This window comes from Carassius auratus, chromosome 23 (genome assembly GCF_003368295.1).
Source record: "Carassius auratus strain Wakin chromosome 23, ASM336829v1, whole genome shotgun sequence".
Lineage (NCBI taxonomy): Eukaryota > Metazoa > Chordata > Actinopteri > Cypriniformes > Cyprinidae > Carassius > Carassius auratus.
In genome coordinates this window covers 19,014,953-19,026,841 of record NC_039265.1, presented here as the reverse complement: position 1 = coordinate 19,026,841, position 11,889 = coordinate 19,014,953, and the positions used below count along the sequence as shown (strand labels likewise).

The 11,889-nt window shown below is 36.8% G+C and overlaps 1 pseudogene; it reads right to left on the bottom strand.

Moving 5' to 3' along the window:
- Positions 1 to 374: 374 nt before the first annotated feature.
- On the bottom strand, positions 375 to 8,746 carry LOC113040898 (GTPase IMAP family member 7-like; annotated as a pseudogene).
- Positions 8,747 to 11,889: the final 3,143 nt, after the last annotated feature.

Genomic DNA, 11,889 nt, shown 5'->3' with positions numbered 1-11,889 from the left:
TGTCCACCCGGGACATCCGCCTGTGCCTGCCCTGCCGCAAGCAAAGTCTCAGATTCATTGGACCATTCACCATCCTTCAGCAGATCAATCCAGTCACTTATAAACTGCAATTACCTCCTGAGTACCGGACTCACCCCACTTTCCATGTGCCTCTCCTGAAACCTCACCATCCCTCTGTCTCTCCCTCCACATAACCTGCCGAAGCTGAAGACCCACTCCACTCCTCCTAGAAGACGGTGCTGCCTATGAAGTAAGAGACATTCTGGACTCCCGGCAGCGTGGTGGACAACTTGAATATCTAGTGGACTGGGAAGGATATGGTCCAGAGGAATGTTCATGGGCCCCACGCAACGACATCCTGGAGCCAAACTTACTCAACACCTTCCACTCCAATCATCCTGACCGACCAGCTCCCAGGGGAAGAGGACGTCCACCACGTCGTTTGAGTCCTCGGTCCTCAGGAGTGGGCCGTGAGGAGGGGGGTACTGTCACAAGACTCAGAGTGTGAGTACGAGTCTGGGGCTGATCAGTTTTTCAGTACCATACTTGTGGATACACTGGACTTTGACACTCAATTTCAAGTGAGCCTTGAGCAGTTACCCTGCCCAAAACCTCAGAATCTCAATTGACTTACCCGTGGTTGAACCAACAAGAGAGAGCATACTTACCTGTGAGTTCTAAGAGGAGTATTCAGAAGAACCTGTAAGGGGAAGCTTGAGTCTGGGGAAGTAGAAATACCTTCTGTTGAGCCGGAATTTGGTCATACTGATTCAGGGGGCTCAGTGAGGGAAGAGCCAGGATTGGATCTCTGTTTTAGGTCTGTAGATGAATTTCCTTCTCAGGAGGCTTAAACAGAAGTTGATTGTGAGGATAAGAACAAAACTAAAGAGAATGCAGCTCTGAGGAGAACTATGAATGCTGGAGGTGATCAGAGTGAACGAGAGAATGACACAGAGTTCAGGGTAGAGGTTATTCCCAGGCATTCACAAAAAGAGAGACAGCCTGCATAAAGGCTTGAGTATCCCCAGTTAGGGAGTCCACTTACCGTAGTGATTCAATTTCTGTTGCAAGGTCTGAGTAGCTCTGTTTAGAGGAGGTTAATGCTCCTCCTATTGATGATGTGCCCATGGTTGTGACTCAACTAAAAGAAAAGAAAAATATGCAGATGCAGCGGGGACGTGCATGTATTCAAGAGGGGATGGGTGTAACTCAGGTCACTAAGGAGGTCAGAGTTAAAAGTCACTTTGAGATGTTAACGGACGGACATCTCTTAAGGACAGAGTGGTAGGATTGTGTACCTTTTTTTCTCCCTTTTTTGACTGAACTGTGTTGACCAGAACTACATTTGCGGAAAAAGGATCTCATGCAAGCTGGAACTGAGATTTAGTAAAATCTAACTCGTACTGAGACTGTTATTTGAGCTGGAATTTGGACTTATTGTGATGTTATTTTCCCTACAGTTATTTTATGTTTCTTTTTTTTTCTCCACTTGTGTGTGTGTGTGTGTGTATTTTTTATGTATTTTGAACACAGCAATTAACTGTAATTTGCTTTGCAGTAATGTACTGTAATCCATTTTTCAGCAATTAACATAATTTTTACAAGATTTTATTGCCAGCTTTTTTGCCAGTAAACTCCTATAAATTATACAGTAAATGTTTCATATATTTCCATATAGAAATTGTCTCAACAGACAGTTGCACCTGGGGGTTAAAAAGACATAAATATTTTGCTGCTTTTTATTATATTTCAAACTTATTCTTCAGTAAACTGTAATTGAGCATTAATTGTCTAAATTGTTCTGTTGAGAGTATGTTTCTCATCAATTCTGTTGATGCATCAATGCGATTCCTGTGGGTTTTGTTTGCTCCATTGAAGAGCCTCACTGGTAATAACTTTTATACACTTTTTCAACATGCACTTTGTGTTATTTAGTAACTGCAAAATCATGAGATTGTTCTTTAATTCTATGACAGGTCATAAGGGCCCCATATTTACACATCATTAGAGAAAACCTTTTACTGTTTTCTTTCCGTTTAATCTTGATACAATGTACTGTTTTAAAGTACAATTAAATTAAATTATGAAAATCATAACTGATTATCATATGAATTCATTTCTGTATTCTTATGTGTTTTAAGAATCTCTGTATGCTGGTGCCTAAAGGTTTGTATGTATTATAATCAAAATACTTTTAAGCAGCTCTTGAGAAGAATATTGTGTCACAGCAGAAATAAATCTGGTTTATTCTTAAAAATGCAGAAGTGAAGATTGGGTATAAAATGTTGTGTTTGATCCCAAACAGGAAAATCTCAAAATGATGAGATGAGAAGATGATGTTTTAACAGAGATAAAAGAAAAGAAGTGTGCTGTATTATAGCGCCACCTAGGGTCATGCAGGAGTCTGTACACTCGACTGAATCTGCTTTACTGTTTCTGATGTTCAGACACTTTAAGATCAGAATGAGTAGCTCTCAACACACTCAACACGAGTCCATTGCTGTTTGGACCCATTAATGTTCACATAATATGTATACATATGTGAATAAATAATGTTCCTGTGGCTCATGTGGTAGACTAATGCATGTTAGGTAAAAAAAAAAAAAAAAAAAAAAATTATATATATATATATATATATATATATATATATATATATATATATATATATATTTTTTTTTTTTTTTCCATAATTCATTTACTGTACACATGCTCTCTCATTCTTTATCAAATGTTTAAAACTCAGTCCATCTCAATTTCTGACCAAATCTTTCAGAAAGAAACTAGAATTAAAGGGAAATTTAACATTTATTTCCAAATCAATTTCTAATGCTTTATTTTGAAAAATAATTCTACTGAAACTTCTTACGAACATTTAAAGGTAATTGTTCTACCTTTTTAACAACCCCTTTTGCATTCTCATAGTTGGCTTTGGCTGAACTCTTAATGGCATCAAGCACAGAATCAGCTTTTTTTGTTGATTTGTATCCTGTGATTCCTCCTCCAATTGCTCCTGCAAGGGCTGCAGTTCCAGCAACAACAGTTGCAGCAATTCCTGTACCAGCTGCTGCTCCAATGCCAGTGCCTGCAGCAACTCCTACTACTGCTGCTGCTCCTGCTCCTGCTGCTGCTCCTATTCCTGCTGCTGTTGCTGCTCCTGCTCCTACTCCTGCTGCTGTTGCTGCTTCTGCTGCTGTCGCTGCTCCTACTCATGCTGCGGCTGCTCCTACTCCTACTCCTGCTGCTGCTCCTGCTCCTACTCCTGCTTCTCCAACTCCTGCTGCTGCTGCTCCTACTCCTACTCCTGCTGCTGCTCCTACTCCTGCTGCTGCTCCCGCTCCTACTCCTGCTGCAGCTCCTGATCCTACTCCTGCTGCTCCTGCTTCCACTCCTCATGCTGCTGCTCCTACTCCTGCTGCTGTTCCTGCTCCTGCTGCTGCTGCTCCTAGCCCTGCTGCTGCTGCTGCTGCTCCTGCTCCTGCTCCTGCTCCTGCTCCTCCTGCTGCTACTGCTCCTGCAACTGCTAGTGCTGTATTTACTGCTTCAATTCCCGGCTTCAATGCTTTATTGCAGATTGTTCCTTTCAGTAAAGCAACAACAGAGGCCACTGCAACACCAATGCCCAGAAAAGTACCAACCAGTGTCCCTGTTGTCACTCCTGCAAGCTGAATGAGGAATTTTTTATAAACATTCTTCTTTGCTCTTTCACGTCTCTCTTCTGAAGATAAATTGATTTCATTTTTATTTTTCATCTCCTTGTGAATTTCTTGCTCTGCAATTTACATCAGCTCATTGGTGTAGCAGCCGTTTTCTTGCACCATTTCATTTATGTTATCCAGCAGATTTTTCACTTGGAAATGATTACTCTTGTATCCACAACTACAGGGGCAATGGAGACATTGATTCCAGTAATTGTTGTCGATAACGTGACAGCGACCTCCACATTTATCAACAAGCTCCTGCAGTTTTGGACTTTTCTGAACAAATTCTTCGATGATTTAACCTTTTAGCTGTTCGTCGTGAGTGAATAAAACCACTGCATGTTTAAAGGCTTCTTCTCCACAATACTCACTAATTTTTTTCACAATCTCAATTTCTTGTATAGTGAACCTGTCAACTTTTAGACCAATGACAAAGGAATCTATACCTGGAGCACATTCAATAATGGCTCTAATCATCTCAGTTTTAATGGCCTCGTCATCATCATAGTTTGTGTCAAAGAGTCCAGGTGTGTCAATAACTGCAATCTTTTTTCCATTCACTGTCCCATTCTCTCTTACAGATTTATATGTTGTGGAATTTGGTGAAGAATCAGGTCTGAAAACATTTTTTTGGAGGATTGTATTTCCAGAGCTGCTCTTGCCATCTCCTGTTTTCCCAAGAAGCACAATCTTTTTTCTGGTAAAGACACAACATCTATTTAAAAGAAAGAAAAAAAAAGTTGTATCAATTTTTTATATGACTTTATACGACTTATGATATATATATATATATATATATATATATATATATATATATATATATATATATATATATATATATATATATATATATATATATATATATATATTAGGGGTGTAACGATACGCGTATTCGTATTGAACCGTTCGGTACGAGGCTTTCGGTTCGGTACGCGGTACGCATTATGTACCGAACGGTTCGTTGGACTAATTAATTATATTTGGAAAATAAAGAAAAAATTGTGAAATATAATGATATGCGTTCAACAAGGTAGCCCAATAACCCACACGACGTAACAGGCAACGCCCCTGACACCCCCGAACAAAAAAAAAACACCAGCTTATATGTTTATGTTAGGCTACTCAGGTCAGGCGTTCGCTCACTCAGTACGCGCTGAAGGCTCGTTGCAAAATGGCCAATGCGTTTAACAGACCACAAATAGAAGATCCTCCAATAACCAACAGGTCTGGTGTTTGGGTGCACTTTACCAATCGATCGGGGCATCCAAACAAGCACGGTAATCAAAATGGACTAGTACTGTACTGTGTCGCAATTTCCTGAGCAGTACGATTTGCAACGAGCCTTCAGCGTGTGCTGAGTGAGCGAGCGCCTATAGTGGAAAACGCATGTTTTAAGAACATTCTTAATGTAATTTAGCCCCGTTACTATATTCCTTCACGAGCCCATTTCAGCCAGACCGTAATTCCTGCTTTGTTCCAAAAAACATAAGCCCTATAGAGAACCAATTGAGTAAAAACACACTCAATATAAAGAGTTATAGAGTTCCATATGAAAAGTTACATCTTTGTATTTGTTCATAACTACTACAACAATATAACATTTTCCATTTTTTTTAATAAGGAGCTGTTTTTGTTTTATACAGTATGCTGCTAAGAAAACACCATAGAAGATGGGTAAAGAATAGATCATTGTTCAATGTAAAAAAAAACAAAAAAACATACTTTGTTGCCAATTTGTTCTTTTTGCTGTATCTAAAACGTACCGAACCGTACCGAACCGAACCGTGACATCAGTGAATCGTACCGAACCGAACCGTGAATTTTGTGAACCGTTACACCCCTAATATATATATATATATATATATATAATTCAGATATATATATATATATAATTCAGATATATCTGCAGTTTAGTGTTAATTTAAATAAAGGTTTGTTTTAGCTACTCTGCTGATATCTAGCATTACAGCCATTGTTCCTCATCACTTACTTCCCATTCTCGTTTTCTGATGTTGATTTTAGTCTCTGCAATATGAATAATATGGAGCTTATTCATGACTCTGTGTGCTCTGAATCTCTCATACACTGTCAGCTCTGTTGACATGTACAAGTCTTCCCTGGAATGTCTTCATTACAATAATGCATTGAGCAATAATAATTCATATATTTGTTTCAAAAATCATATAAAATTACATTATCATGTAATTGAAAGGTTTAAAATGTAAAAAAAAAAAAAAAAAAAAAAAAAAATCAACATTAAATACACAGAGACACTCACATATAAATCATTTAATGCACACCTAGCCATGTATTAAATAAAATAAAATAAAATAAAAAAAGTGGAAATACGGTTATGCACAAATTTGGAAACAATACAGTTTTGTTAGATCTGATTAAATATAAAAGTACTCACATTGCTTCCTTTTTTTTAAACTCAAGGGATAAATGGTAGAGGGTAGTTTATGTGAATGCAACACTGAAGTTATAATGCCCTAATTTTCACTTTCTTTTTACTTATATTAGATGCTTCAGGGAGGAGCTAATGTTATTCATATAAGTAGTTGTTGCTGTTTTTATGGTCTTTAAACCTGACTCTTTTTTTCTGACTGAAAATATTTGAAGAAAACAAGAGAAAATTAAAAAGAAGAAGAAGAAAATATGAAAGGATCACAATGAAAGATAATTTGCATTCATGTAATATAAATAAAACAAAATTCCAGGCAGGCAGTTTTACACACTAAACACACTGAATGAGAGCGTAAAATGCTGTACAGGGGCAAAAACTACATGTAAATAAACAAAAAATACAGATAGAGAGAGAAAATACTGGGACATATTTGTCTCCTTAATGTATTCCAGAAATGGGCTCCATTGAAGACAAGTTCTGGCTTCTGTTTCTCTGTGAATTATTGGTATAGCTTTGACAGTTAATGCATTTATTAGTGCATATGTTAAATAAAACATCTCTTTATAAGCCACTGGCATGACTGTATTCTGTTTCTCATATGAGAATACATAAATCATAATCCCTAAAAGTATTATTTCATTCTTTATGTATAAAGCATTTTAAAAATAAATAAATAAATAAATATTATGACATTTAATGTCATAAAGATAAAATACTTTAAAATGAGCTCAAGTTTGTTCTGATGAGTGGGTGTGTAAACGTTTTGTATGCAGATGACACACACCAGAGCATTTAAAAACAGGCTCCTGCCAGAGTGTCATGAATATGCGGAAATTATGCCTTTGGAAACACTTTGGAATGTAAAGAGGAAATAGGACAAAGAAGATCACTTAACATTGAGTCATACTACAGAAATGCAGTATCGTTTCTAGGTATTTTTAAGTATTGATTTACTAGCGACATTTTTGTTTCCTGTAAAAAAAAATATATATATATTAATTTTTTTCTAAATCCACTGATACCTTCAGCATGGCAGGTCATGCAAAATAAAATAAAAAAAACTCCACATTAAACACTTTCAAGATTAAATAAATCATTACCTGATATAATCTCTGCCATATTTGCTGTTGGCGGTGACGTCGAAGGAATAGAAACTGGTTAAGGATATAGGCCTATTTTTATATTTAATACTGCATTTCCCCTTTCAGTTCATGTATGGCTTTAACATTATTTACATAGGCTATCATTAATATATTACCATATATTTAGCAAATACTGTAAAGGCCTGATAATTATGCCAATAAAGGTTTGACTTTATGATTGTATTTACGGCCGTGTGTGACGATAAATGAGCGTGCTGTGTTTTCACTTACAAATGATACACAATAACAGAGACAGTTTATAAGAGACATGTCACTTCCTCAATCCTCAATCCAACTATATAAGGAAAACCCGTAACGGCAAAGATGGCGGTTGTGTGCACATGTCCCGCCCCTCCCGCTGGAAAGCCAATCATGTGCTTTTAACAGTCAAGCCGGGAAACATTTAAGCCTATCGTCTGGTTCCACTGATGTATGCGCACAGCTGAGGAACCCTTGCGCATGCGTAGTAAAAGTATAACCTGTGGGGAAAAAGTCGTTTTAAACCTTATTTTGGGGCAAAGTCATCAATTTTTTTTCAGCGATTTTTATCCTATTTCACTGCTGTTTCTATACATGCTGTTTTTATGTCCTGGTGACCAGTGAAAGTGCAATTCTGACTCTCTGCCCATTCATTTAGATAGGAGCTGGTCTGGTTATTCTGAAATAGCTGCCCGGAGGCGATGCCAAGATAGCGGCCGAGTGGCACGACTTGTCTGAAAGGACTTTGACAACAATTAATTCCTCACCGAAACATTATAGTAGCCTACTAAAATATTCATAGGTGATGCTCCTTCAGAAACTAAGCTATAAATTGAAGATTGGCTGTAAGTTAACAATTTTTTATTTGTCCTTAAGGCTCTTCATATCTGGGTTGATCCTCAGTCTAAAGCTTCATGGAGAGTAATTGAATCTGACAAGGTTAAACCACATAGACTCCAAGATATATTATTTGCTGGCACAGGAAATAAAAAAATTATAAATATAAATTTGGCCCGGTTGTGGCCAGTTCTATGAGGATCTGGAAAAAAGGTGGAACGCCTGATGGGAGGATCTTTCAAATTTTGTAACAACACACCCTAATGGCACAATTTACATTTTTTGTATGTGGAAATCAGCCATTAGTCCAGCCCTCTTGGTCTACATTGGGCATAAACACATGCGGTGACTTATATGATAACCAACAAACTATAAAATAAGTTTTGTTTACCAGCTTCATCATATTTTGACCTTATTTCAGCTACGCTCTGCTCTCAAGGTCTATGGAGTTTCCTGGGCATCCCCCATTTCCTCTCATCCTATGTGGGAAAGGATCACACCATCCTCTGGTCGGCCATCTGCTCCTCTAATATATAGTAAACTTAATATTCACACTGCAAAGCCTCTTTCTAGTAGACATACGTGGATTTCTGAATTAACAGTTTTTGATTGATTGGTCGACTAAGAGAGTGTGGTATAATCTAATCTTAACTTATAAAAACTTGCCTCAACGCTTTATCCATTGGGCGTGACTTTCGATTGCAGCATGAAATTTGATTCACAGATTAGCAATGTAGTAAAAATGAGCTTCTTCCAACTTCGTCTGCTTAGTAAAGTTAAGCCTTTTCTTACAAGGCACGATTTGGAAAGAGCTTTACATGCCTTTTTTAGTTCAAGGCTTGATTATTGCAATGCTCTTTATGTCGGTCTGAGTCAAACATCTCTTTCCCGTCTGCAACTTGTACAAAATGGTGCTGCTCAATTTTTAACCAGTACTCCTAGAAGAGCACACATTACTCCGGTTTTAGCTACTCTCCACTGGCTTCCAGTGCGTTTTAGGATTGATTTTAAGATTTTTTTGTTTGTTTTTAAAGCTCTAAGTGGGCTAGCCCCTGAGTACCTGTCTGAGCTTTTAACTCTGGGTAGACAAAATCGTCGCTTGCCGGTCTTCTGATCAATGCACTTTACAGGTCCCTAAGTCGAATCATAAACAGTGGGGTGATAGGGCCTTTGTTTTTGCTGGCCCTAAGCTTTGGAGCAAGCTCCCCCCTGACATGCGCACTGAAACAGACGTTGTACTCTTTAAAACCAAACTGAAAACTTATTTGTTTAAATTGGCATTTGATACGCAGTAGCGGTGTAACATTGTAACATTGTATTTTCTCTACTCCTATTCGAATATTGTGTTCAAATGATGTGTTATTTGTATCTGATGTGAAGCACTTTGGACAACTTGTGGCTGCTGTAAAGGGCTATAGAAATAAAGTTTGATTGATTGATTGATTGATCCATAGAGCATACATAACTCATTACAAGAGGTTTAAAATGAATCTGCAATTAACCTATGACTGCTATATGTGTAAAGCTGTATCATCAGGTCCACGTTTTGGGAGTGTCCAATTGTCGTCAACCTAAGGCCTATGGCTTTTTCCTAGAAATTGATTACACATCTTATCCAGTTTTATGTCTTCTCAATGATGATTCTTTCTCCTGTACAAGTTCATTAAAGAAAGGAATGCTGTTTTCTGGTTTTACAGCTGCAAAGAAGACAATAATACAAATCTGGTTTACTCCGCACATGTCTGCAAACACATTTTGGATTTACAGCTCCCTTAAAATAGTGACTTGTGAATAAACAACAGCACAAATGAACAGAGCTAAACCTAGTCAAATCGATGCAGGGCAATGTTTTTTCTACCAAAGCACTATAAAAAAGGTTTTGTTTTCTCTCTCTCTTCTTCCAGATTTTAAAAATATTGATTCGTCTGTTGCTCCCCCTTCACTGTTTTATTTGTTTGAATGGATGTTGTGTTGATGAATAAAAAAAAAAAAAAAAAAAAAAAAAAAAAAATTGATCACAAAAAAAAAGAAAAAAAAAAGAAAGAAATAGAGCTGTAAGTTCACACACTGTCATCTTCAACAAGCAGCCTAATAAAGATACCATGAACGCTCATCATGTTCACCTATACGGTTTGGTTAGAAACACATACACATTTTCATATTTTGTTTTTACATTAGTCTCTGCACGAATAAAATAATGACATAAACATAACATTCTCACTTAACAATTAGCCATAATAGATCAAATAATTATATTGCTCCAGATTCTCAAAACAGACACAATCTAGATGCAAAAAAAATAAATAAAAAAATAATAATAATAATAATGATAACTAAAAACATTTTGACATTCTTAGGCTACTTAACGTTTAGTTAAAATCCAATGAATAATTCACATTTCAACCGATCTCCAATTAGAAAACGGAGCTTAATCACAAGAAATGAATATAAAGCATATTTAAAACTTCTATAAGAAATATTATGCACACACACACACACACACACACACACACACACACACACACACACTCTAAAATGAATGAATGGGTGGTCGGTTATTTTTGGGATCGGCGCCTATGATAGTATTTATAATTAGCCTAAATAAAATGAAATATATCTTAAATTCAACCTTTAAACTGCTTCCAGTAAACATTCCAGTCATACAGCATAATGGTATGTCAAACATTTACTGTAGGCTATTATTTACAAAACTATTCAGAAAATTAAGTAAAGAGATCGAAATGAAGGGGAAATCAAATACATAATGAATATAAAAATATTACCAATAATAATAATAATATTACAGCACAAAGACGATCAGTTTGTGATTGTGGAATGGATAAAAATGTTTTATTTATGTAGGCCTACTTTCTGTACCATTCGTAATAAACTTCATTTGAATGCAGTCCGGTAGCCGAGGCCTATGGTTGATATAATATAATGTAATAATTTCTATAATGATTAATATACTAATTTCTAAATACAAAATAAAATATTTATGAATTCATCTCTGATAACCCCAGGTTGCTGTTGTCACAAAGGTGAGAAATGGGTGCTGTTTCCTCAACACAGGATTTCAAGGCCACGACTTTACATCGTGTGGCCCACGTTTTTTAAGTATTTTTCATGTAAAAAGCTTTGCACTGTAAACTTTGCTTTGAAACCGGAAGATTTAACCTTTCTGGGAAAGCAGAACATATATATATATATATATATATATATATACAACTGCACTGACAACATTAAGCAGAAAAAATATGTTTGAGAAATGCATTTTTGGCAGATCAAAGTAAGCAGGGTTTCTATTCACCAAAATAGAATGCAAAGAGATCAGACAGAAGTAGCGAAACATTTCATATTTGGCAACTGTTTTATAGAAATGTTAAACGACCAACAGAGTTCAGCAATGTAAACTATACTTTTTTTCCCCTCAAAAAATGGTTGTTTTGAATTGAAAACTTGCTGTATCACTGAGTGAGAGTTACATGGTATCATGTCACACAAAAACCATAGCAGCCCAATATAAAACCTGTTTGTAACAGGAATGAATTTCTAACATAAGAGCACCTCTCTTTAATGTCAGCCAATAGGAAGCTCTCTAAGTTTTCTAACATTTAAGTGAAGTGAAGTGAAGTGTCATTCAGCCAAGTATGGTGACCCATACTCAGAATTTGTGCTCTGCATTTAACCCATCCGAAATGCACACACACAGAGCAGTGAACACACACACACACACACACTGTGAACACACACCCGGAGCAGTGGGCAGCCATTTATGCTGCGGCGCCCGGGGAGCAGTTGGGGGTTCAATGCCTTGCTCAAGGGC